This window comes from Belonocnema kinseyi, chromosome 6, assembly GCF_010883055.1.
Source record: "Belonocnema kinseyi isolate 2016_QV_RU_SX_M_011 chromosome 6, B_treatae_v1, whole genome shotgun sequence".
NCBI classification, from domain to species: domain Eukaryota; kingdom Metazoa; phylum Arthropoda; class Insecta; order Hymenoptera; family Cynipidae; genus Belonocnema; species Belonocnema kinseyi.
In genome coordinates this window covers 59,381,185-59,406,902 of record NC_046662.1, presented here as the reverse complement: position 1 = coordinate 59,406,902, position 25,718 = coordinate 59,381,185, and the positions used below count along the sequence as shown (strand labels likewise).

The following is a 25,718-nucleotide window of genomic DNA, read 5'->3' as shown; positions in this document are numbered from 1 at the left end:
AAAAAATGAATTTTTAACAAAGTAGTTGGACTTTCAAAGATACAGTTGGGTTTTTAAACAAAGAATGTTAAATTTCTACCAAAAGAGATAACATTACAAACCAGAAAGAAATCGTTTCAACCAAGAAAGATCGTTCAGTCGAAAGAGAAAAAAAATCTCAACTAAATAGTTGCATTTTCTCCTTAAAAATGACTTTTCAACAAAACAGTTGAATTTAGGAACAAAAAAATTAATTTTCAACCAAATAATTGAACTTTCTACTACAAGAAACAGCGGAATTTCTACCAAAAAGACGAATTTTCAATAAAATTTTTAAACTTCAAACCAGAGATGAATTTTTAACTTAAAGGAAGAATCTTCAATCATAAACTTCGTTTCAACAAAGTAATTTAACTTCTAAGCAAACAGTTATATTTTTAACCAAAAAATATTGAATTTCTACCAAAAGAGACAAATTATCAAACAAGAAAGATTTCTCAGTCAAAAAAGAAAAATATATCAACCAAATTTTTGAATTTTGAAGCCGAAAAAAAAAGAATTTTTTACAAAACAGTTAAATTTTCATATAAAAAAGTTTCCTCTCAACCAAATAATTGAATTTTCTACAAAAATTCATAGTGAAATTTTCAACCCAAAAGAGAAATGTTTAACAAAATATTAACATTTTTAACCAGTGATCAACAAGAATTATTTTCAACAAAATAGTTCCACTTTCAAAAAAGAGAGGAATCTTCAACCATAAGTTGGATTTTTAACAAATAGTGAAATTTTTAATCAGACAGATGAAAAAGAGATAAAATTACAATCAAAAATAGAACAGTTAAATTTTCAGTTTCAAAACATGATATTCAATGACAAAAAAATAAACTTGTAACTAAATAGTTCAATTTTCAAAACGAGATGAATTTTCTAACAAGAAAGATGAATTTTAAATAATAAACATAAATATTTGGCCAAATAGTTAAATTTTCTACTAAAAAAGAAAAACTTCCAAACAAAAATGAAATAGTAATATTATACATTTTCCAAAATAAAATAAATTCCTAACAAAATAGTTAAATTATAAACTAAAAACGAAGTTTCAACTAAAATGATGTATCTTCAACCAAACAAAACGAATTGTTAACCGAGTAATTCAACTTTTAAACAATCACTTATAATTTGCATAAATCTGTTAAATTCGATTTGAGGAAAATGTTTTTAATACTTTTTTATTTCATAAACCAAATTAAGAGAAATTTTTTTGACTTTTGAAGAATATACCATTCGTTATAAAATATTTGGATTCATTTTAAAAGATTGAGAATCAATGACACAACTATATAGAAATATTTTTCAGAAAAACTGAACAAGTTGAAAAACTTATTGAATTTGTTATAAAAAAATAAGTGCATGAAAATGATTTCGTGGGGATTAGGAATATTTATTCAACTACTTTCAACTGCAATTCTACAATGTATAGACTAAAGGGGTTTATAAATTGGATTAATGGAAATTAATAAATAATTTTGTTATATATAAAAACAATAATTAACTCTGAATATATCAATTTCAACCGCTGTTAAAACTCTTGGGCAATGAGTCATAATTTTTATTGTTATCAACAATTTGTTAAGTAAAGTTTTCTTGTCGTATTATCGTATTATCGAATCAACTGCCAACGACTCTTTGTCATCATAATAAAAATTTTGGATATATAAAAATATTAAAAAATGTATAAACATTTTATTTAGTGAGTTTTGTAATTGTAATTAATTGGTCAATCAATAATAATCTCATTATTCAATCATTTTCATTAATCCAAAGCACACACCCATTTTGTCTACAGATAAAAAAAATTAATTTTCAATCAAACAGTTGCATTGAGAACCAAATAGGTGCAATTTCAAGCACATGAAATGGAATTTTAACAAAATAGCTACATTTTGAAGCAAGTAATATTCAGTTCGCATTTAAGCGAAAAATTGAGAACAAGGGGGAAAGGGGGAAGTTTATTAAAACAAGAGGAACAAGAGGAATCATTTCAAAAAATTTTTTAAGAATATTTTAAAATTTTTTGAAAGATTAAAAAAAAGTTCATTTTTAGTTTTCTCTTAAAAACGTGAGTTTACCGTTTTGAGTTAAAATGAAACTGCACCCTCGTCATGCAACAAAAATTTTCTATGGATTTTTCTAAGTAATGAGGGTGAGTTATTGGTTGGGTTGTGCGTTGAAGTTATAGTGTCAAAAGCGACCTCAGGGCCTTCAGGGACATAAGTTTTGACGATTGTTGGAGGATAAAACTGTAAAATTTCTAAAGAATTTATGATATATCGGTAGTTCTCAGAATCACAATATATCTGCTTATGCATACTACACAATATATCGCATTTCTTGAATGCCTCTTTCTACATTTTGGTTCTTTAACTAGGACTTTTATCTTCTGAAAATAAAAAATTGCGGACTTCTTGGGTGGAGTGCTCATTCAGCGCATTTTATTCTAACGGACTTAATACTAATTTATTAAAGGTATCACAGAGCACAGTGGGCTGAATCGGGAATTTACTATTTAAAATCACCTACAGCCTACAATATTCTAAACCGATATTCAAAAATCTTTTATAAGTTATTAGCAATAGTTGCATAAGAGCGCCTATGGATTAGATTTTTCTATTTTTATTATTTGCTATTTTTTATATAAATAAACAAAGAGTGAAAATGAGACATTGGTTTAATTATTACTTTTTATCTTTAAATAAATAACTTAATTATTCTCATTCTCGATGAAAATGTATGACGAAGTATCTAAAGAATGTAAATAATTAATAGGATATTGAATATAATTGTTATAAAATAATTATATTAAGAAAATATCAACATCGTTGCAATTTTGCTTGCAAAGCATATTTAAAAATGGAAATTGCCTGATTTTATCGGCACGATCCTATTCGATCATCTCTGATATCATTTTATTTTATAAACACATTATATAAACAAATGCATAGTTTAGGGATTCATTGACCGAAAGTAATCGTTTGTCTTTCTTAGTACCTTTAAATGATATCAGTGCTAATACTTAGAAAGATTAGTCATTCGATATTATTTGTTAATTTTATAAATAAATTTTTTAAAGCAAATGCATAGTTTGGTCATTTATGGAGCGAAAATAATCTTTTTTCTCTCTAATCGTCTTCTAATTATATAAGTAGTGATGTTTAGTGACGAAGAATTTTCAATCGATATTATTTGTTTATTTTATAAACAAAGACATAGTTAAACAATTAATAGGCAGAAAGTAACCGTTTTTCTCGTTAATTGCCTTTAAATTATATTAGTGGTGATTTTTATTGATGCATAGATAGAAATTAATTGTTTTTCATTCATAATATCTGCGAATTGTATAAGTTGTGATGTTTAGCTATGTATAATTGTCATTCGATATTATTTGTTTATTTCCTATACAAATTTATAAGCAAATGCAAGGTTTGTCCATTTATAGACAGAAAGTAGTCGTTTTTCTTTCCGATCGTCTTTAAATTATGTAAATAATGATTTTTAGTAATCAAGACTTCTTGTTCGTTATTATTTGTTTATTTTATAAATAAATGCATAGTTTGGTAATTTATAGACTACATGGAAGCTGATTCTTCTAGAAAATCACAAAAAATGTCCAGTGATATCATTTGAAGGCAATAATAAAAGAAATATTACTTTCTGTCTAAAAATAGCTAAACTATACATTTGTTTATAACAAAAGCAAATAATATCGAATGACAAATCCTCATCAATGAGAGTCACTAGCCAAATATTTTTAAGGAGATAAGAAAGAAAAAAGTTTACGTGAGATCTATAAATGACCTATAATATAAATAAAGAATATCGAACGAGAAAACTTCACCACTAAACATCATTACTCATTGAATGTTAAGACGATCAGACGGAAAAAACGATTACTTTCTGTCTATAACTGGACAAACTATGCTTTTGTTTGTAAAATTTGTTTATAAAATAAACATATAATATCGATGGACAATTCTACATAACTAAACATCACTACTTATGTAATTTAAGACGATTAGAGAGAAAAATGATTACTTTCACTGCCTAAATGAACAAACTATGAATGCTTGTAAATTTTGTTTATAAAATAAATAAATTATATCGAATGATTAATATTTATTACGAATTATTACCACCAATATAAGTTAAAGGTACTAAGAAAGAAAAACGATTACTTTTAACCAATAAATGCCTAAACTATACTTTTGTTTATATAATTTGTTTGTCAAATAAACAAAATTATACCAGACAAATTTTCAGGATCAAATGTGATCATGTCGATAAAATCAAGCATTTTCAACTTACAAATATACTTTGCAAGCAAAATTTCCACGATTTTGATATTTTGTTCATATATTTTATTTATAAAAATTATATTCGATATCCTGTTAGGTATTTATATTCTTTAAGATACTTCAACATTCATTTTCTTCGAGAACGGGATTAATTAAGTTATTCAATTAAGGATAAAAAATAATAATTGAAAAATATCTCATTTGCGCTCTTATTTTATTTATATAACAAATAGAAATGGATAAAAATTAAAAAATTTAATCCATAAACTATCATATGCAATTATTGCTGATCAGTTCTTTAAAAAAATCTTGAATATCGGTTAGTTAATAGTTCAATTTCAAGTTAAAGAAGGAATTAAAATGGGATTTTATTTATCATTACAACATTTATATATCATGGGTATCTCGTAAATATTAAATAAAAGTGACTTATAATAATAGAGCCTTTTTTAGCAAGTTTTTCCTGGACATTTTCAAGATTTTTTGTTAATATATTTTATTCAGTACAGAACCTTTAGTTCTTCAAAGTATTTTTCTGAGGAAGCTGAAAAGAAATATTTTGAACTACACAAAAATGATTATTTGAAAAATAATGACATTTAGTACAAAACAAATAATGAGAAAAAGTAACTGGGTAAAAGTTTGAAATTTTTTTCATAAGTAACAATATTACAAACAAGTTTCATAATCATTTTTTTAGTGAATTAAAAATAGTATGGCAGAGAATTCATCTTTTTTGTTTAAAAATTCAATTATAATGTTAAAAATTCAACAAAGTGGTTAAAAGCCATCCTTTTTGTTTGAAAACTCATAATTTTTCGTACAAAAATACATGTATTTAGATGAAAGTGAACATTTTTGTTGAAAATTCAACTATTTTGTAAGAAAATTCGTCTTTTGGGCTTTAAAATTACACAGTTTGGTTGAAATTTATTTTCTTTGTTCAGTGAAAAATCAGTTTTGTTTAAAAAATTAACTACAGTCCGCTCTCTGAATAATGTCGCTCTGAATATTTCCGATTCTCCTTATTCTTGCTCGAACGCAACCACTTATACAATTCGTATTTGCAGGGGGGGGGGTCACAACCGGCACTATTCAGAGAGGGGACTGTATTTTGTTGAAAATTTTTTGTTTCTTTATGAATTCAACTTTTTTTTGTATTTAAAATTAAAATTTTTTGGTTGAGATATCAGTTATCACATTTTTTGTTGAGAATTTTTAAATTGAAAATTCGTTCTTTTATAGAAAATTAATCTTCTTGGTTGAAAATGTATTTGGTAACCAAATTTTTTTTCGGCTTAAAAATTCAACTATTTTGTGAGGAAACTTGTCTTCAGTGCTTGAAATGCAACTGACATCAATATTTATAACTGGTCAACATAATAATATTAAGAAATGTATCTTTTTTAGTTGAAAAATAAACTATTTTGTTGAAAATTCGTCTTTTTTATTTAGATCTCATCTATTAAATTTGTGTTCGAGAAATCTACTTTTTTTACTTTAAATTTTGTCTTTTTTTGTTGGATTATGTCAACTATTGTATATATGTATATAGAGTAAAAAATATAATCTACGATTTCGGAGAGCTGAAAACGATATGTTTAAAGTTGCGTGTGTTCTGCGGTTCTAAGAAGTTTGGCCTAAAGATTCAAGAGCTCGTAATCTCTGTAACATAAACAATAGCCATGATTGAAATGTGTATGGTGTATGAATCTGATGTTTGTGACACGTTCGTTCTTTAGTCGAATCTCAAATAGTAAAGACCTGCCTTCCAAGTGCCTTTAATAAATTGATTCTTTTTGAATAAATCTTTGATATTTGTTCATAACCTGTTTTCCAATATTTTTGTTAAAAAATTAATATATTGTATTGAGAATACAATATTTTAAATTGAGATATTAAGAAAGTTAAGCTGCTCAATTTGAAGCAGTTATTTGTATTTTCATTAATTTTATTTAAAAACTGTATTCCCATATTTTTGAGAAAAATATCATTTATTTCCCTTTTTAAGAATATTTCGGTTTTTCGTCCTGAAACCTGTTTTTGATTTGCAACTATAAAATTGATTAATCTTTTGAGTTTAGTAAATATCAAAAATTGGTACCCATTTTTGGTTGAAAATTAATATTTTGTAGTTAAAAATTCAACTATTTGGTTAATAATTGATTTATTTTTTGTAAATCCACCTTTGTGGTAGAAAATAAATATTCTTGGTTGAAAATTCAACCATTTTGGTTGAAAAATGTATTTTCAGTTCAAATTTGATCATACTGTTGAAAATTTAATTTTTTTTTTTAAATCATATTTTGCGTTAAAAAATTTCACTTTATTGTTCAACATTCGTCTTTTTGTATAGAAAATTTGGTCTTCTGGATTTAAAATTCAAATACCTTCTAAAAAATTCGTCTTCTTGACTTAATAACAAAACTTTTATGTTCGAAATTAGTTTTTGGGATTAAAAATTCTATTATTTTAAGAGAAAATTCAAATCTTTGGTTGTAATTGATCTTTTTGATTGAAAATTCCTATTTTTAGGTAGAAAAATGCAATATATCTTTGTTTACTCGGGTTTTCACGTCGCTTTTTTGGCAAGCAGTATACTGAGAGGCCCAAGGTTTCAATGCATCATAACTGCGTTTCAATTTTTCATAATGCTGAGTTTTAAATTGATGATTAATATGTCATGGAACAAATTTTTCGTTAAAAAGTTAAATATTTTATAAGTTCTGTAAATGTAATTATGGAAATATTATTGCCTTATTAACGAACCAAAATTTGATCATGAACAATTAATCACCTGTTAGGCGAGATAACACAAACAACATGTTTTTTGCCTTATCTCTTCCATAGAGTGATAGTTTATATTTTGTATCTATTTTTACTTTCGAATGTAGACATTAGACACACTTGAAAATCATCTGTGATTAAGGTCCCCATTATGCGTAGTATGATAGTGATAATACATTGTTTATATGCGCATAAAGAAGTTGATAAATCTAAAAAACTGTTGCATGCACGTTTTCAGATTACTATATCGTATAAGGAATGTTTCTCGATTTCTCAGGATGTTCCAAAATTTGGATGAGCGGCATTTTAGGATATTTATACATTTTGTAGAAAAAGTAAAGGACGGTTTGATTAGGATTAATAATTAATATTAATGCGAAACAAAAGGTAAGACACAGTTGAGTTTTCAACTGAAAACGATACATTTAAAACCAAAAATGAGAGAATTAAATTTCCCGTTAAAAAATTGATTTTGAATCAAGAAAAAAAACATTTTCAGCAAAATAATTAAATTTTTAACCATAGTGATGAATCTTCGACAAAAAAAATAAATCTCAACGAAAAGTGCAACAATTGATATTCGACCAAAAAGTACTTATTTTCAATCAAAAACAGTTAAAATAAATAAAAAAAGAAGAGTTTTCAACAAGTTATTTGAATCTTCGACCAAAAACAGATTAATTTTAAAAACAAAATGAAGAATTTTCAACCAAGATAGATTTTTCAGTCACTAAGGAAAAAAATCTCATCCATAATGTTGAATTATAAAGCCCTTAAAAAGACGGATTTCCTGTCAAAGAGGCGAGTTGTTAACCCGGAAATAGGAATTTTTAACAAAAAAGTTCAATTGAGGACCCAAAAACAGAATTTTTTTACACACACAATTGAATTTTTGAATCCAAAAAGACAAGTTTTGATTAAAATAAACGAATTTTCAACTAATAAAACAAATTTTTCAAGAAAAAATTTAATAGTTACATTTTCAGTATAAAAAACTAATATTTAAAAGTTTCCAACAAAAATAATAAATTACCTTAAAAAAAATTGCTTCAACTAAAAACGATACATTTTCAGCCAAAGTAGTGAATTTTTAAGCAAAAAGATAAAAGTTCAACTAATGAAATTACTTTTATACCAAAAAGACGAGTTTTGTTGATAACAGTTGAATTTTCACTTTAGACAGATAATTTTTCAACTTGAAGTAGAATAGTTACATTTCTCGTAAAAAAATTAATTTTCCAATAAACAAAAAAAAACTTTCAAAGAAATAGTTCCAACCAAACAGATGAATCTTTAATCATGGAGATTGAATTTCTGTCAAACAAAGATAAACATACAAAAAATAGAATAGTTAAATTTTCAGTCGAAAAAATTAATTAAAAATGTTAAAAAACTAATTTTCAAACAAATAAATTAATTTTCAATCAAAAAGAAGAATTTCCTTAAAAAAATTTTTTAACAAGATACATCAATTTTTATCCAAGGAGTTGAATTTTAAACCCAAGAAGATAAATTTTCAAACCATCATGGAACAGTTAAATTTTCTGTTCAAAAAATAATAATTTTTAATACAAAAAATAATTTAAAAAAAAAATAGTTAAATTTTGGTGAGAAACATCTAAAATGATGAATTTTCAACAAAAATGATTGACTTTCAATAGAAAAAGATTAATTTTCAACGAAAAATGCAATATATATGGTAGATATTTCAATCAAAAAATACTTTTATTTTAAAAAAAACAGTTGGATTAAAAAAGGCGGCTGTTTAAGAAGATAGTCCTCAATCAAAAAGATTAATTTTCTACAGAAAAAAAGAAAGATTTTTCAATAAAAGGCACGTACTTCCAACTATATAATATAGTTTAACCTGAAGTTCACCTGAAGAAGATACATTATCAACCAAACACTGAATAGATAAATCTTTAGCAAAAAAAAAATTAATTTTCAACCTAAAAAATAACTCTCAACAAAATAGTTAAATTTTGAAGAAATAAATCAACTAATATGATTAATTTTTAACGCAAATAGGTGAATTCTCAAACAAAATGTAATAGCTGAAATAGCAATAAAAATAGATTTTCATTTTAAAACAAAAGCAGTTATATTCAAGCAAAAAATACTCGATTTTAACAAAGACAACAATTTTCAACTAAACATTGAACAGTTAAATTTTCGGTTTAAAAAATTAATTTAAAAAAATTGCAACAAAATAGTCATATTTTGAGAAAAAACATTTAATAAAATGATATATTTTCAACAAAAATGATTAATGATCAAAAAAGATAAATTCTCAACGAAAAATCAAGATAGATGAATTTTCAAGCAAAAAAGACGAATTTTCTACCAGAAATAATGGCTGTAAAAAAGTGGTAAATTTAAAAAATAAATAATCAAATTAACTTCAACCTCAATTTATCAAAATTCCCCGATTCTCAGATTTTCCTTGACAGTCCCTGACCAGTTTTAAATTCCATTACTTTTCCTGACTTTCTAGAATTCCCTGTCCTGTAGGCTGTAGCAAGTCTGACGTATGTAAATTAACTTTTTTAAATTTGCGCAAATTTCTTCTTCGATAAAAACTATTGCAAGAAAGAATACTCGAAAGATTAAGAAACAATAATGTTGTGAACAACTTTCTACAAGTTTTTTAAAACACGAAAGTACAACATTTCTACAACAGATAATGAAAAATTTTGAATGTGTGAATAATAGTAATGAGCAATGAAAGGTAAAAAGTGCATGAGATAATCGATGGAATGAAACAAATGCAGCAGAATAATTTCCCCGTGAATCGACAATGTTAATTAGCAGCCTTTTACATTCCGATACTAATTATCAATACAGGACAAATTGAAGTTATATCTCAAGAGGAATAAAACTCAAGTACATATATATTTCTGGATAATAATATCTTACGCTGTACAATAGGCGATAAACATTGATGTGAAGTACACATGTGTTTATTCCTTTTCCCATTAACTCCACATAAGGCAAGAGTTATTGTTACGAAATAGGTTTGCACAAATTTATTCAGATAATTCAATGGCGAATGATAATTTCTTGTCTAAACAGGAACACATTTGACATTTCTTAATATTTGTTACTTGACATACACTATTATAATATCCAAATCGCCAGAATTCGGTCCTAATACAAAAAGGTATACACAGGGTGCCCGTTTTAATCACAGAAAAAAATTTCCTGTCATTTCCCGGTTCGAAAAAATTTTTCACGGTCAATGAAATTTAAAAAATCGAACTCTAAAGCTAAAAAGTTTTTCATTTGAAGTACTAGAAATTGGTGTTTTCACGTACTCTGTTTTACCAACATTAATATACATGTATTGTATATTATTTTTCCAACATAATGGTACATTAAAATTAATGAACCGTATATGCAAATGACTTTACTCATATGTATGTTAAATTTCTATCCGATTTTTTTAACAGTGCTACTAACACTTTTCAACTGAATAGTTGTAAATGAGGTGCAGTTAAACTGCCAAACTAAAAAGATTGAACTTTTATTAATGGTAGAAGTTTAAAAATTCTTAAAATGTCTTGAAACATCGACATGTATTACACTTTTTGGAATTTTAAATTATTTAAAATGTGTTTCAGAACTTATAAACATCTATTTGAACGATTCGAATTTTTTCTACAATTTTTCCTAAGTCCTGCCAAATTAAAAAATTGTCTTTAAAATCTGCCACATTCATTCTTGATGATTTTGTAAATTTTTTTTAATCTTCTTAAATATTCTCTTTAATTTTTTAATTTTCCAAAATCTATATTTTATTTTAAGATAGGCCCTGGGCTATTTGCACCAAGAGCTTAGTACGAAGAGCCGGATTTTTTTGGTACACGTAGACACATAATTTCAATTATTTGAAATCATTTCAAATTTTTAATTTATTTTATTCTTTTATTTTTAATATCTCTTTAACTTACTGTAATTTTTTCTATAAGAATAAAGGGTGTTGAATTGTTATTTATGCATCTAAATTCAACAATTTGACTTACAAATTACATTTTTTAATAGAACAATTACAATTGTAACATTCATAGTTTAGTATTTTGTTTAGTTTTAAATATTTAATTTAAAATGATTGATTTTAAATTAACAGTCAAATATTTCTAAATATTTCTAAATATGAAGTAACTGTTTTTTTCCTGAATTGAAATTTTTTTAATTGCATGGTTTAAAAATCGCTTTGAAAAATCAAATATTTAATTTTAAAGTACAGTTCAATTTAAAAAATAAGTTATTTATTTATATTCACAGTTGACCCACTAAAATATTTGTTATCTAAAATCTTCGATTTTAAAGGTTTCTAATTTGTAATTGTTTAAGTCTTTAAAACTGCATTTTAAAACTCTGTAAATAAAAACCTTAAAAATTAAAATCCAAAATGGAAAATTTTTTAAGTAAAAGATTTTTGAGTTACACTTTCTAAACTGAATGATGTCATAATTTAAAAAGATAAAAATTTAACTAATTATTTACAAAACGGTTAAAATCAAATACACTATAGATATTATTATGATATTTATTAATTTCCCTGGACCCAGAATAATAAAATTGCGGAAATAGAAAAATTGTAAACTGGAAAATTTCCAAATTCGAAAATTCTCGACAGAAAATTGTCGAATTATAAATTATCCAAACTATAAAATTCCTTAATTTAAACAATTGAAAAATGGTTTTTAATAAAGTATATTCATTCCCTAAAAATAAAATAACAATAATTAAAAATAACATATTTCTGGATGAATTTTTTTGGTAAAAAACGTGCATAGTTTAAAAAACTCTTAACATAAAAAAAGAAATTTTCTTTAATAGAAAATATTTTATTTTCGTATCTTTAATAAATGAATAATATGTATTAAAAAAAAATTCTCTTTCATTTTTTAAATTCGGGAATATTGTAATTCGGAAATTTTTTAGTTCGGATATTTTATAATTCAGCAATATTATGTCGGGAATTTTATTATTCAGGAGGTATCAAATTCCGTAATATTATAAACTGTTCGGGAATTCTATTATTCTGGAATATTATTCTAGGTGAGTTTTACAGTTTCGGCAATTTTCATCCGAGCAGTAATTATAGTTAGCAAATAAAACAATTATTAAGTTAGTGTGATATTTTATATTGAAGATTTAGAATTTAAGATCCTTCAATTTTTTATTTTAATTTTAAGCATCAAAATAAAAGAATTTTTAACTACAGAACTTAAAACATACGTAATTTTGAATCTTTTTTTTAACAGTTCAAATTTTAAGATTTCAAATTAAAAACTTCTGTTTTTAAGAGTTTTCATTTTTTTATTGCAAATTATCAAAATTAAAAGCTCTTAGTTTTTGAAGATTTAAAACTCAAAGTTCTACAATTTAAAGTGCTAAAATGGAACATTCTTAAGATTTAACGATTTGCAGTTTACAAATCGTAAATTTTAAAAATACAAATAAAATTATTTAATGGTGATGATTTTGAAGATCAAAAGTAACAGATTTTCAATCTAAATTTCCCAAATGGGTGAAATTTAATATATAAATGATCCAAAATATATAATTTTTTATTGCAAAAGTTAACTTTCGCGTAATTTTTAAGTGTAAATTTAAAAAAGGAAAAGTTCTTCAATTTTAAAGGTTTTGCAATTCAAACTTATACCATTTTAAAGAGTTAAAATGTCAAATTTGTCAATTTTAAACACTTTGCAATTTAAAATTCTTCAATTTTGAATATTTGCAATTGAAAAATCTTCAAATTAAAACTATTTCTTATCATCTCTGACGATATAACAGATTCATTTAAAATTAAAACTCTTCAATATTTCATGTCTATAAAATAGAAAATAATGCAATTCTGAATGTGCTTTTCAAATAATTTAAACAATTTTAAATGTTAAAAATTGAAATCTGTTTAATTTTGGATTTGCAATTGCACATTCTTAAAATGCGAACAGTAAAAATGACAGCGTTGATTTATTTTTGAGAAATTCTTATTTCTTTGCAGAAACTTCAAGTTATTCCTAACTGTAACCGGAAAATTTATTTTTATTAATAAATTTCATAGAAAATCCTCTAGCTTTTTTCATAACAACATTAGATGAAAAAGCTACAAAAAGATGAAAAATATATTATCTCTTAATCATAAATAGTCTGTAAAGTTTTATCCAAATTCAAGATAAAATAAAACTAGAGGACCTCTTTAAAAATGGCGTCAAAGTTATTAATAAGAAATTAATCATAATACAGTGAACTTCCACCTATTTTAACGGCCTTGAAGCATACAAGTTTGATCATTGAAAGGCTGAAGGGGCCTCATCTCTGCTACTGCGACCGTCAGGTTATTTTTGTCAAGCTACGTTCATTGGCTTCCCCGGCCTTGTATCGGCGAGTGCGCTGTAAGCAACTTTTTCAACTACACATGCGCCGAAATGCACGGGTCGACTTGAAATCAATAGATACTATCAATAATAATACAGATAAATGTTTTAAACAAATTTTTACTTTAAAAAATATTGAATCTAAGAAATAGCTTATTTCTTTAAGTAATTTTTTATTTGGGTAATATTACAAGTTTATACTTTGTAATTTGAAAAATTTACTACATTTCTAGTCTTTGCAATAAATATCTAAACAAAATGAAAAAAGGAATTTAATTTTTTTAATGACTTTTCCCCAACCAAAAACGATGAATTTTTAAATGAAAAGTTGAATTTTCATCTAAACAAGATTACTTGTAAACCAAACAGATAAAATTCTAACGCACAATGATGATTCATTAACCAAAATAATGAATTCTTATCAAAGCAGTTCAACTTACAACATATTCTAGTTGATTACAAAAAAAAAACCATTATTTTCCCACAGAAACGTCTGATTTTCTTCAAAAAAAAATTAATTTGTAACAAATCAGTGCAACTCAGTAGTAAAATTTCCAATAAAAAAAGGAATCATCAACAAAAAATGTAATAGTTGATATTTTAATTTTGAAAAAAATGGTAAATTGTTTAACTTGTCACCAAGTATTTGAATACAATTTTTTTGTAATAAAATAGTTAAATTTTCAGCCTCACAGATTAATTTTTAACAAAAATAATCAATCATTACCCAAAAACATTAATTTCTAACAAGACAGTTGAAACTTGGACCAAGTAGTTGAGTTTCTATTTAAAATTAATTATTTTTCTACACAAATGTAATAGTTGATATTTCAGTCAAAAATATTTTAAATAAAGAAGTCGAGCTCAACCAGAAAAATTTGAAATAACATGATTTATTCTCGACCAATAAAGACAAATTCATGAATTAAAACAACTGTTTCGTTAGTAGAAATGATTTATCTTCCAGGCGAGGCATGCTTGATTAATTTAATCAGACAAATTTTGACTGATTCCAATTTAGAATGTAAGGATTATCTTGACGTAACCAAAAAATGTTTACAGTTAATTTCAAAAGTTCGTTACAATTATAAATAGGCCATTGTTTTATTCTAAAAATGCTAATTTTTTCCGTGGATTTTCTGAAAAAGAGGGAAAAGAAGTTTAAATATTAGTTACTCGAAGATTTTTGAATAATTGAACTCTTTAAATAATAGAATATTAGACATTTTTACTTCAAATTTGGAGAAAATATGCTTCATGATATACTTTGAGTGGTAGAAAAGACGAATTAGGGGTCATGGCGGTCTATCCTGGCCCCCAATAATACCCCGATAATTTTCTACAAGGAAACGAGTAATTTTAGAAAATAATATAATTAGTGTCGTATTTCAAAATAATACTATAGCAAAATAACTGCATCATTTTAAAAAAAGAGTTAATTGTAGCATGAGTCCGAAACTTCTTATTTCATCACAAACTCAATGTTTCTTGAAAATCTCACTAAAAAATGAACTTTTCCGAGGATTAAATTTGCAACCCCCGATTTGGAAGTAAGAGTCAGGTCTCCCGACTGGGATTCGTCAGCCCCTGATTTACGTAGACTGCTTCGCTTCGGCTGGCACTCGTACTGCTTCAGTCATTCACACACTTATGGGAGTATATAGCTGATGTAACCATATACAATTACACATGTATAATTCACTTTATCAGAATTGGAAAATACATGCCTGTGCCTAACTGCCTATGTATGTTGAAAAATGCTTTATTCAATCCCCTAATCTAAAATTCTCTTCACACGAATGGGGGTTACCCGTCGAAAGTATGTGTGAGAAAATAGCATCGTAGTTCTCTTGAAATTTTAAAGGGACGCTTTCAGACTCCAAAATTCACTTTCAGAGGCCCCGCATGCAACTCACGCTCTTCAGCCATTGAACCAATTTTTTTACTTTTTATTTTACAAGGGGTTCACCATAATAACAAAATGGATGTAATAGAATCTTTGACCTTGAAAGAAACTCGTTTCCCAACCGTCCCTGTTGGTAATAAAAGAATACACTAATGGACCAATCATTCCTCGAAAAGAAATTATTTATTTTGGACGAAAATAATTATTTTACCCAAGGGTGTAATTTCTTATACTGAGAAATATGTTTTTAGAATCAGAGAAAAACTTTTTCGATCATAATTGATTCAGTTGCGAACCAATTTTTGTATCTTTTATTGTATAATTTGTCCTTAAAAATCAATAAGAATAGGCTGATTAGTTGATGTATCATTAAATTATAGAAGGTTTAACGTTTAAAAATGTTCCAGTTCAAAATCTACAATTAAAAATGTTGCAAACCTTCTATTGTGTAGTTGAAAAACTTGAAAAAATTACAATTGATATGGCCTAATTTTGAGGAAGTAACCAATTAATTATAGGAAGTGTTCACATAGTGCGTAACATTATTTTCGGCCTCCCCCCCCCCCACTAAAAGTTGTCACCAGCCACCTCCGTTGCGTAACATTTCTTGTATAAAGTTTAAAAACATAGTAGACTTTTTACAAATGAAGAAAAAGACTTTTAAGATGAAGTATTATCCAGAAATGAAGAAAACAATATTTTGATGTAACACTGAATTCTTTTTAAATATTTTTTTCCCTCATATAAATACTGAACTTACTAATGTAGGTACAAATTAAAATTCACCAATTTACAATATTTTTTCAATACCATAAAAATATAAAATAATAATACTAATAATAATAACAGAACATACAAATTTCAGATAATTATTCATTTGTTAAAAGTTTTTAAAAGCTCAAATTTGAGTTCAAAACAAATTCTGAGTATTGAAAACACGAAAATAAATATTATCAGTTTTCGCCATTTTGAAACATCCATCTTCAATTTCAAAGTTTTTGTTTTCCATTTTTCGAAAGTTCAATACGTTTGTGCCCTTTTGTGCTCCAATTTTGTTACATGAAAAAAAATTCGATACAAAATCCAACAGCGAAAATTTTTTGTCTTAAATTTTTCCGTGTTTTTTGTTATAAATACCGCCATATTGAATTTCCTGGTAAACGAGCAATTATTGTGACAACTTCATCTTATAGAGCGGTCTTGAAAACATAAGTATGTTGAGTTTCAAACATAAGCAACATGATTTACTACCACAACTGCATCAGCAAAGTTTTTCGTCTTTTGGGCGTTAATGGGTTAAAACTTCCAAAGTGAATTTTTGAAATCTTTCAAAATATTTTGGTGTTTAAAATTCATTTTATTCTTTTCAATTTTACTAAATATTTCTTGAATTTAATCGTCCACCCTCTTTTTCGAAATTTAAAGAAATCATTTGATATGTTTAAAAACCTTTTTTAATTTTATCTTATAGTTGATTTTTCCAAATTAGAAAAAAAATCTTCTAAACTTTCTTTCCAATGTTTAAAAACTATTCAAATTTTCCCTGAATTTTTTTTAATTCTGCAAAATTAAAAAAATTGTATTGAAATCTTTTTAATTATTCTTTGAAAATTTGTGAAATCTTTTTAAATAATCTCTTAAAATTAATTTTTTCAAAAAGAAAATATTAAAAACTTCTTAATGTCTCTTAAACTCACTCGATGTTTTTCTAGTATTATATAATATGGCAAATTTGCAAAATTTCGATTTAAAATCTTTTTAAACATTTGAGGAAATAATTGAAAATGTCTTGTCATCTTTTTCAATGTTCTCTTAGAATTCATTACAAAGAAATAATTTAAAATTTTCCCATGAATCTCAAGAACATTTCATTCATTCTCTCGACACACTGCGAAATTCAGTTTACATAAACATTTTTTAAAATCTGAAAAATTACAAAAATTATCTCAAAGTCTTCCATATTATTTTTTCATACATTTTGATATCTTTATAACTTAAAATTATTATTTTTTAATACAAGCTTAAACATCAGGAATTTTCCCAGAAATTTTGAACAAAAAATTAATCTCAGATCTTTCGTAATTATTAAAAAGCTTCTTTTTTCGAATTCTTGGAAATAAAGTATTACCCATAATTTCATTGTTTTATCTCTATTAAAATTTAATTTTTTTATATTATAATTAAATCACTTTTCAAGAAAATAGTTAACTTTTAAACAAATAGTAGAATTTGTAACCACAACTTTAGAGGAGATGGATTATTTACCAAAAATACAATAGTAGAAGAATTTTCAACCAAAAAGGATGACTTTAATAATAAAAAAAATCAAATGTTAGGAGAAAGGTACTGCAAAAAAAAGAAAAATGAAATACAATTAACTATATCCCTTATTTATGGAGTTCCATATCTTAGAATTAGCTATTTAACTTCGTGTGATTCAAATGCCATACAAGCTCTAAACATTATGTTAGTTTTTTTGGTAGTAAGAAATACACAGAAAGGATATAAAATTGAATCCAAGGTTCGAAAAAAAATTTTTAAACAAGTTTTGACATTAAGACCACTTTTTTATTTCGATTAAGCTGAGTACCCCTGATCTAAGAACTCGCCCAGCGCTCGAAAAAAGAATGGTCCAACGTCTAAGTTTCTGAACATTTTTAAAGTTGAAAATTTATTTATTTCTCAATATATATTAGGCTTGTAGGGAATAATGAGGCGGAACCTTTTTCTATTTCCTTAGGTTTGTCCGATGATTATTTTTAATAATATAAAAATAAAAATCTAAACAAATTTTACCCCCAAATTTAATAAGTATTTGAAATATTATTATAACATTAAGCCATTTCTCTCTCGGGCTAAGCGATAATCATTGGGAGAGGAAGGGAGTGATGGAGGGGGGAAGATTTTTAGAAAACAATTTAGAAACAATATCAACAACAATTGGCCAACTAATCATAGAAAACCAATAAAATATAAAAAAAGGTCCGTCTTATTATTTTCTATAAAACTAAATTAAAAAAATATACGATTTTCGACTTCAAAAATTTTCAGTATCTCAGCCGTTCGACAATACTTTTACGCATCGTCGAGCGCTTTTTCTACCAAAAGATGAATTTTCAATTCAGAAGGACGTCACTTTCTACCCAAAAAGCTGAATTTTTGACAAAAATTTGCGTTTTTGACCAAAAAAAGGTAACTTTTTAACAAAATAGGTGAATATTCTACAATACAATCAAACTTTCAAAGAAAATGATGAAAGAAGATATAGCTTTGAACAACAAAAAATTTTAATTAATCAAACTTTAACAAAAAACCGGAAAAGTTTTAATTTTTATCAAAGTAGTTGAAATTTCACCCAAGTAATTGAATTTGCAACCAAGAAAGATTTCAGTTGAATTTTCGACACCCAAATAGTTCAATGTTCTACCAAAATAGTTGAAATTTCAGCCAAAAAAGGTTAATTTGGAACAGAATTGTTGAAGTTTCAAGCAAATAAAACATTTTTATTCAAAATTTAATCGTCATGAGGAAAATACTGCAAACAAAAATGCCAGGTGAATAAATTATCAATAAAAACATTTTATAAACGGAATTCCAAATTGAAATTGAAAATTTTCAAATTCATTATCTTATTGCCTCATAGAAATTTCCTGACTTCGGCAAGATTTGTTTTCAAAATCCTTGACTTTTGTTAGCCTACAGCCAACGTGTAATAATGATATTTTTTAAATCTATTGAAATTTTCAAAATTTTGACCAATAAAAGATGAAAGGTCTACTAAAATACATGCATTTTTCAACCAAAAAGTAGAGTTTTTAAAAAAGAGTTAAATTTTCAACCAAATAGTAGAATTTTTAACCAAAAGAGATGAATCATGTACCGAAAAGACAATAGTAGACTTTTCAATTATTTAATTGAAAAGAGTTAAGCTTCAGTCATAAAAAATTATTTTCCAAGCAAAAAATATTACTTTTCTATCAAAAGATGAAGTTTCAATTTAATATGAGATTATTTTTCTACTAGATAGAAAAATTTTCAACTTAAAAGTATCAATTTTCAAGCATAGATGGAAAAAATACACATGTAGTTTTAAAAAATCTCAACAAAATAGTTGAATTACAAAACCAAAGAGATGAACCTTTATGCTAAACAAAATTGAATTTTAAACAGAATTGTTGTATTTCCAAGCAAATAACATTTTTACTAACAATTCTAACGTCGAAAGGAAGATGCGACAAAAAATATCAGGTGAATAAATTACCAAAAAAATCTCTTATAAACGGAATCCCAAATAAAAATAAACTGAATAAAACAATTTCAAATTGAAAATCATCAAACTTGTTCTCCTTGAAAGTTATTTAAAGTGCCTCTCATAGAAATTTCCTGACTTTGGCAAGATTTGTTTTCAAAATCCGTGACTTTCTGACTTACGACAAATCTCTACATAGAATCCATCGATGGATTTAAATTAATTACATTCGTCCAAATCCAACTCTAAAAATTTCGTTTTTGAAACTGCCAACTGTTGTATCATCGATTTATGGATATGCATATCTTTGAATTAACTATATATGACTTCGTGTGATTCAAATGTCACACAAACTCGAACTCCAGGTTAATTTGTTGAATAAAAAAAAATACAGAAAAAAGATACAAAAATTTAATTGAAGGTTTAAACTATTTTTAAACCAGTTCTGACATTAATAATGTTTAAGATAGGAGACCAATTTTGTATTTCGATTAGGCTTTTATAATCTTTACAATATTGTAATGTAAACTGTGAAATCAGTTATAAACTTCAAACCTCTCAAAATTATTCCTATACAGCTACATAATATCTTTGTTGAAACGATTTATGAACATGATTAATTAATAATAATTTTCAAAATAAATAATTCTGCAACATTCTATTTTAAAGATCTTACGAATATCATTAGTTGAACTATATATTTTTTTCTACAGATTCTCTGTTTTATTCGAGGTTTTAATTTATGATATTCTATCGAATTATTTTATTATCACTATGTGATAAAATCGATCAAAATTTTTCATTTTTAAGTCAAGACGATTCTAATTTATGTTTCTTTACAAGTTATGAAGATAACTGTTCAGTGCAAAATGGCTATATATAAAATCTATTAAAAGCAAAGAATACTAAAGTGTGAAAAAATATTTGTCTAGAGCTAATAACCTGTTTGATAAAGGCGTATTTTTAAATCTAGGCTACAGTTTTGATCAATCTCAACAACGAAAGTTTCCCAAAAATTGCATCACGTTTTATATCGATCTAATCGTTAGCCCATAAAAGGTAGTAAATATCTTCAAAATATTCTGACCTGCCCAACAGCATATGTAGTTGAGCTTTATCTAAAAGATTTAACTTCCTCTTTATATATTCAAAGAAAAATTTCTTACATCCCCAATAAATTCCTGCTTTTTTGAATTTTTAATGCGCGAAAGTATTCAAATTTGGGAAAACATATAGAACATATAGGCTACGATTTAAATTTTACACTGTGGATCAATAAGAGCATTTAGAAACTGATTAAAGTTGTACATATTGTTTATAAATATTATCAAATTTTCGTTAACAAATTCTAGCTAGAAATTAATTTTAATGCAGACTTTGGGAATTTGTAGAGTCAAATTATTTTAAATTCGGAGTAAAAAATGGAGTAGTCAGAATTAGGATTGATGTCAGTTACGTAAAGGAAAGAAGAGTTGCAGGCAGATTAGACTGAAAACCGGATTTGTGATTTTCGTGGTCAGGATGAAACAGACCCTCTTTTTACACCCAGGCGTAGACGCGCTATGGCGCGGCGCTTTAGAAAATCAATAGACCACGTGGGTTGACATTCGCTATTTCCAACCCCATTTTCATGCGAAAATTATACCCGAGGACAGCAAATTTGACGAGCTTAAGAAAAATCTAAAATCAAATCACAATATAATTCGTTTCCAGTCATAAAATCGAGTGATCTCAAAATGCTAAAAAATTGCATCGAAATCGTGACCCAAATACTAAACTACTCCAAGATAATTCGTATTTCTCAAAATGATATATAGATATTCATTTGTTCTAATCACCTACACAAATTATCTACAAAACCAGATCAGATTAAACAAAGTCCTTGGATGAAAAAAAAATCTCATTTACAGACCAGGGTTTACTTCACATAAACCAATTGCCCTCCCATTCATATTTTTTGGCTACTATTTTTTTTAACAAATACTACTTAATTCGCAACAATTACCTATGAATTATATGACTGTAATGAAAAACTAACTATATATTTTCGGGCTTCCCTTCCTTCGCAATTACTTTTTCCAAGTTTCTGCACTGTTAAATAATGTCAACTATTAATAAATAAATCCAGATCTTTTGTTGTGAGACTCACCTAAACTTTTCTTCGAATTTAGAAGGGTAAACTAAAATTCCGTGTCTGGCACTGATAACAAAATTCAGACGCACTGGTCACTGGTATTTAACATGTCATAACGATGGGTGAAAAGTGGTTATGGCGGAAGTAACTCAAACAAAATAATAATGTATTCTTGGGACAATGTGAGTTGTCCCGTTCGCGTACCGATAACGTACGACAACCACCACTCGCGCGGGACGGTGGTTCAAGTCTGAATGACTATGCTTCCTGTGCTTCCTCATCTGCTATCTTTCTCTCTCCCTCTTTCTCGATTTGGCCCTCTCTGATTCGCCCAAGCGCTCTCGCTCTCTCACCCTCTCAATTCTATTGTCGATCTCTCTTTTATTCTAGGAATGCTCAGCCTCCCTCCACCCAACCCCCTCATGGCCCTTTAGGACCAACTCTTAATTATCATTATCTTGATAAGGTATTATCAACCTTGAGTCATTCCAGACCTAAGGCTACTAAAACTCTCTCAAAGGGTCAAAGAAGAAAAAAAAAGAAGCTTCAGTCACTCTTGATAAGGGACCGTACTTAAATTACGTAACAGCTCCGGGGGGGGGGGGCTCGAGTCATTTTGTAACGATTTTTTACGGAAGGGGGAGGGGGTCCATCACTCTTGTATTTAATTTTTGCAAATTCGAAAAAAATTTCTACTGAAGATTATCTTTTAGTTATAAAATTTTCTTATTTGGTTAATAATCTAACAATTTTCCTAAAAAGACATCCTTTTTGGCAGCAAATTCAACTATTTCGTAAAAAATTTACTTTTTGTTTAAAATTCGTATTTTTGTGCTGAAAAGTCAACTGAAATCTTTTTAGAAGAATATTCCACTCTTTTTTGGAAAATTTGTCTTCTTACATTCTCATCAGAGAAGGTATTAGATTGGCGTGAAATTTGAACTTCCAGTTTTTGTCAAATGTCCACGTTTTAAGACCCCCTGAATCCGAAAAACAGATTTTTACGAATGTGTCTGTCTGTATGTCTGACTGTCTGCCTGTCTGTTCCCACAATAACTGTTGAAAAAATTAATCTATTAGATAAGCCTTTGGTACACTCATTTAATGTACTAAACTAAAGGTAAAGTTCGTTAGCCAGCCATTTTGGATAAAAATTCAAAAAGTGGGCACATTTTGAATATTTTTGAGATCACTTTTTTCAAAATTCAAAAATTCTCTATACGAGTATTCATACTATTCAAAAAGACGAACAATTTATCCCCATGACTTTTTTCACAAAACCAAAAATAACCAGAGTTATAGCATTTACAAAATTCCAAAAAACACACGAAAATGACGCAAATAATGCACGATATGAAAAAAAGTCAAGAGAAGAAAAAAGTTTCTTTTTTAATTCCCTACAAGATTATCATAAAAAATTTTTTAATTTTCTTATAGAATCCAAAATTAAATTTTTGACAGCATACAAAATAATGAAAAAACCAGACGTTTTTAGACCACGTTTTTAGACCCCCTGAATCTGAAAAACAAGTTTTTACGAATGCGTCTGCCTGTAATAACCTGTAATAACTTTTGGAAAAATTAATCTATCAGATTGGCCTTCGGTAAACTCTTTACTGTCCTAAGCTGAATGCCAAGTTCGTTAGTCAGCCATGTTGGATAAAAATTCTAAGAGTGTCGCATTTTGAAAATTGTTGAGACATTTTTTCATCATTCGAAAATTCTCTGTACACTTGTTCTTAGTAATTAAAAAGAAAAATGTTAATTTTCAATAGCCCTACAAGATTATAATAAAAACTTTTTGAATTTTTTCGAAAACTTGAAATTTCAAATTTTGACTGCACAAAAAATAATCAAAAATTGCATTTTGCGGTCAATGTATGCAAGATAGGAAAAAAAATGATAAGATAAAAATTGTGCACCTAAAAAATATCTACAAAATTTGTTATCAATTACTTTTTATACGACACACAGTTTTTGTTTTAATAATAAGAAAACATTAAAAATACAAAAATTAAATTTTTCGAAACACGGCGCAAGCTAAGGAAAAAATAAATAGATAAAATTTTTCACAGAAAATAGAGCAAAACCATTTTTATCTTGTTAACCCCAGGGATTTTTTTGCACCACTGAACCCCAGGGGGGGGGGGGGTCAAATCGACCCGACGCTTTAAAAAAATCGAAAACGTATTTCTAAAAATCTGAAAAAATACGTGGTTCTTGTTTGAACCTTCTACTTGACGGTACAATTTTGCTATATGTGTTTCTTTAAAATTATTGATAATATATCTAACAATAAACAAATAAACTCATAGAAAAAAATAGTTTTTTCAAAAATTCATAACTAAGAGATAAATTAATCAAATTGAACGGTTCAAAAAGGAAATTAAAGGGGAAGAGTGTGCCTTTCAATGAAAAAATTTTGCAAGAAATTTTCATGAAATTAAAAGCCTTCATTTTTAACATGAACTCATGCATTATTTTAGGTGTGAATGCAGGAGATTTCAATAGAAATATACACATTTTTCTATGCAAAACCATTTATTTAGTAACAAAAAATTATTTTTTCAACTAAATATGTACACAGAGGACCATGATTTTTCTTATTCAAATAATATAAAGTGAAATCGTAAGGTAAATGCACCTGTTATCGTTCGTGCTCCTATTATCGTGCTAACTTGATCGAAATGTAATAAATAATGAATTTTTATGATTAGACTTATAAGGAGTAATAAGTGCATTCGCCTCACTCTCGCTAGTACAGAAAACAAAGAAAGATAGTTAAAATACCCCAAGTGTGGTCTGACGAAAAGCATACGTTAACCCCAGGGGGGGGGGGGCGGTTCAATCGACCCGAACTGCACTTTGAATGAACCCTATAGCTGACTGAAGTATACTAGCAAGAAGAAACTGTGCATGAGGCTTCTATCCTAGAGTACAATTTTTTCGGTGTGGGTAAAAACCGGTCTCCTTGCTTGGTTCGAAAATGGTGCCGATTTGAAATTTCGGCCTGGGTCAAATTGAACCCCCCTCTGGGGCTAACGGGTTATTACTGGTTCTTTTTGCATTCTCATCAAAGAAAGTACAGTGAAACTCTTTTATAGCGCCGATTTTGGGGCTGCCGGTGTGTGGGAACTAACTCATTGTAGCCCGCTGCGCTTTTGTTTGTTCACGCTTGACTGCTCGCCTGAATGACAACTGCAGACCCCGCGGCCCCGCGCAGTTCCTGTTATACCTACCTACGGCGCGGCATCAATTCTCGGACGGGCTATAGAAGGGAGGGCTATGGAAGGGTTTCACTGTATTAGATTAGTGTAAAATTTGACCGCTCTCCCAGTTTTGGTCAAATGTCCACATTATGAGACACCCTGCATCCGAAAAACCGGTTTTGATGCATTTGTCTGCCTGCATGTATGTCTGTCTCTCTGTGAGCACGATAACTTCAACAAAAATAATTCTATTAGATTGGCCTTTGGTACATACTTTTAGTGTCCTTAACTAAAGGTCAAGTTCGTTAGCCAGACATTTTGAATAAAAGATCAAAAAGTGAGCGCATTTTGAATATTTTTGAAACCACTTTTTTCAAAATTAAAAAATTTTCTGTACGGGTGTTTATAGTAATCAAAAAGTTGAACAATTTATGCTGATGCCTTTTTTTATAAAACCAAAAATTACCAGAATTATAGCATGTAGAAAACTCCAAAAGACACACAAAAATGAACCTTTTAAGCCAAATAACAAACCACATAAAAAAAATCAAGGAAAGAAAAAGTTTTATTTTTAAATGCCCTACAAGATTGTCATAACAAATTTTTGAATTTTCTTGAAAAATAACAAATTAAAATTTTGGCAGCATACAAAATAATGAAAAATACAAAAATTAGATTTTTTCATTCAACAATTTCACAGTTTCCCAATC

At 27.2% G+C, this 25,718-nt stretch overlaps 1 protein-coding gene across 3 annotated transcripts in view; it reads right to left on the bottom strand.

The window, feature by feature from the left end:
• Window positions 1–22,030, bottom strand: part of LOC117174462 (Y+L amino acid transporter 2) — a 117,545-nt gene extending 95,515 nt beyond the window's left edge. For all 3 annotated transcript variants that reach the window (XM_033363612.1, XM_033363611.1, XM_033363607.1), the window contains exon 1: window positions 21,815–22,030. The gene's annotated coding sequence lies outside the window, so the exon portion shown is untranslated. The remainder of the gene's footprint in view (window positions 1–21,814) is intronic.
• Window positions 22,031–25,718: the final 3,688 nt, after the last annotated feature.